Source organism: Geospiza fortis, unplaced genomic scaffold (genome assembly GCF_000277835.1).
Source record: "Geospiza fortis unplaced genomic scaffold, GeoFor_1.0 scaffold215, whole genome shotgun sequence".
Lineage (NCBI taxonomy): Eukaryota > Metazoa > Chordata > Aves > Passeriformes > Thraupidae > Geospiza > Geospiza fortis.
Genome location: NW_005054573.1, coordinates 539944 through 540617, shown reverse-complemented (window position 1 = coordinate 540617; position 674 = coordinate 539944). Strand labels below are relative to the sequence as shown.

The 674-nt window shown below is 43.2% G+C and overlaps 1 protein-coding gene across 2 annotated transcripts in view; it reads left to right on the top strand.

Moving 5' to 3' along the window:
- PFKFB3 (6-phosphofructo-2-kinase/fructose-2,6-biphosphatase 3) overlaps positions 1-674 on the top strand; it is a 47991-nt gene that overhangs the window by 21468 nt on the left and 25849 nt on the right. The window lies entirely within an intron of this gene.

Below are 674 nucleotides of genomic sequence, written 5' to 3'. Positions count from 1 at the left end.
ATCCCCCGGCCCCCCGGGACCCCCGGGCTGAACCCGCTGGCCGCGGAGTGAGGGGCGCAAGGGGCGCGCCGGCGGAGCGCCCCCGCATCCCACCGCTGTGTACTTAGGGTTCCTTTCTCTTTTTTCTCCCCTCTATATTATTTTTAAAAATAGATTTTATTTTATTTTATTTGCCTGTAGTTAATTTTTTAAATTTTATTTTTTATTTTGTTCAACTTTATTCCCATTTTTTTAAATTTCCTTTCCCCCTTCTTATTTTCACCTCTATTCCCTATTTTATTTTCTTAATTAAATTTTTAATTATTTTTTTCCTCTTTATATCTTTTACTCCTTTTTTATTTTCAAAGTATTTTTAAAAGTTATTTATTGTCGAGTTTTCATTTTCCTTTTTGGAAAAAAAACCCATTAATTCAATTTCCATAATTGTACATATTTTTGCATCATTTTACATTGTTTTACATCGTTGATTGAAAAGACGCGAGAAATTAAATAGGGAATTTATTTAGCCATAAATATTTTGGTCTGGGGGTGCCCTGCGTGCCCCAGATTCCCGCGGTGGGGGAGGGGTCGGTGTCGCGCTCCCCCCGCGGAACAAAGCGCGTCCTTTGTCCGCGCTGCAGTGCGGGGCGCGGCCGGCAGGGGGACCCAGGAGCCGCGCCGCGTCGCGCCTTCAT